This window comes from Neoarius graeffei, chromosome 14, assembly GCF_027579695.1.
Source record: "Neoarius graeffei isolate fNeoGra1 chromosome 14, fNeoGra1.pri, whole genome shotgun sequence".
Classification (NCBI taxonomy): domain Eukaryota; kingdom Metazoa; phylum Chordata; class Actinopteri; order Siluriformes; family Ariidae; genus Neoarius; species Neoarius graeffei.
In genome coordinates, this window is record NC_083582.1 from 78,062,749 (window position 1) to 78,064,932 (window position 2,184).

Genomic DNA, 2,184 nt, shown 5'->3' on the forward strand with positions numbered 1-2,184 from the left:
ATTTTGTCACGCTACCTCCCTATTCTCCACTGCTCCAGCAGAATGAAAGAGTGTGTACCTGAGAAGCCTTTGGTCTGCTTCCAACGTCCCCTTAATTTACATAATTTGCTGGTACGGGCGAAGCTGCCCAACACAGACACTAATTCAATTACACAAGGTTCTTGTGGGCCTTGTGGAAAGTTGCGTTGTCAGATTTGTAGTATTCTTCCTTCACAAACTTCAATCACTAGTATAACTACTTCGGCTACTTTTGCCCTTGTCAATAGTGGGGCCAACTGCGCCTCTACTAACTGTATCGACTTTATCACTTGTACCCTGTGTAAGGCCCAGTATGTCAGCCAGACAAAAACATTTAGACTTCATGTGAATTATCATAAAAGTGCTATTAGAAACACCAGGGTAAATTCGGGTAACGATTGTACACAGTTGTATGAACATTTTACTACGAATGGACATTCTCAATCTAATTTGTCCTTCACCATTTGTACAGGTGTGTTTCAAAACTCAGGATCTACTGGAGGCAGAAAGAGATTGGACCTGGAAACTAAAAATAGTGCACCCTTCTGCAGCCGGTTTCACTAAGTTAGACTATGACTTTAACTTAGACAGCGGGTATAGTCGGGCTTAGCATAGACGTCTAACAAATACTGTTGCACAAAGCAGTTAAGACTCCGACTATCTTAAGTCGTACTATGCTGCAAAGGATTGTGGGTATTTTAAGACTCTTTTCAAAACAAAAAAAATGGCGGACAGTGGTCGTTCAGTGCCGTTTAGCCACTCGGAAAATCTGGCTATATTAGAGGAATTTAATTCCTACAAAGACGTTTTATTAGGCAAATTCAGCGAAGAATGTAGCAATAAGAAAAAACATGAAGTGTGGGAAAAAAATAACATCGTCTGTGAATAGCGTTACTCCATCTGCGAGAAGAGATGTTGCTGCCGTGCGTAAAAACACCCCCACTGGAGGAGGGGGTTTGAAGAAACTAAAAGTAACCACCGAAATGGTCATCAACATTTATGGCGACGAGTCGCCCTTATTCTGGGGAGTGAAAGGAGGAAAGGAGAGCGGAGTAACCGGCTTCGCCAGACCCAGCAGCAACTCGCTTAGCAACGTTGAAGCTGAGGCTCCTTCACCCTCGGAGTTGTCATCACCCAGTACCTGTGCGGATGTGACACTACATGAAGAGCCTACCAAAAGGAAAGACTGCAACTTAAATTGAAGAGACTCGCGCAGATGGAGGAGTGATGTAGTAATGTGTGTGTGTGTGTGTGTGTGTATGAGAGAGAGAGAGATAAGTGATGAGTGGTGATGTAATTATATGCATAAATGAATTGATATTTATATTATTTATATATATTTATAAGTAATAAAATGAATAAGCTGGCATTACACTGTTTGTTCTTTATTGAATACTTTATAGTTAGATTATAATAGCCTAAATTTGTGTATTACATACTTGCAATGTACTTCACTGCCTTAACATTTCAAGCTTTCTTGTAGTTATTGACATTGATGGCACTTATGGCTTGACTGTTTTTTTTTTTATTAAATTTTATAGCCCTTAGACCCATATTAGACTGGAGGGAGGGTGTCTTACTTTTTAAGCCTAAAATTAGACTTAAAAAATTAGTCTTAACTTTTGTGAAACTGTCTTACTTGCATTAGACTTGTCTATAAAGAAACTTAAGACCAATCTTAACCCATAGACCAGTCTAAACTACTTTAGTGAAACCGGACCCAGGTCTAAATATTAATGACAGTTTCTGTAGTCAGCTTAGAGGCCCACGTGCCACTCATTCTTAATCCTTTTCTGATTGGCCTTTTGCTTGCTGTTCTTTATTGGTCAGTTTCCCATTGTAAAATTTTTAGCTATTTTTGATTGGATGAACTTGACTTTCATAATTATTCGTTTAATTAATGTCATTCTCGCCACTTCATTCATGTTTTGACAGTAATGGCTTTCCAGTGTGTGTGTGTGTGTGTGTGTGTGTGTATGTATATATATATATATATATATATATATATCTGTTTTGACCTCGCTCTGACCGTCACTACGGTCTAAAAAAAGGAATGATCACCTTTGTTCTGCCTATCGCTGAGCCCATATGTCAACAAAGTCATGTCCATGACCTCCGGAAGCAGAACAACTTGCGTTATAAATAGCAGAGTTTGCTCCCGGTTCA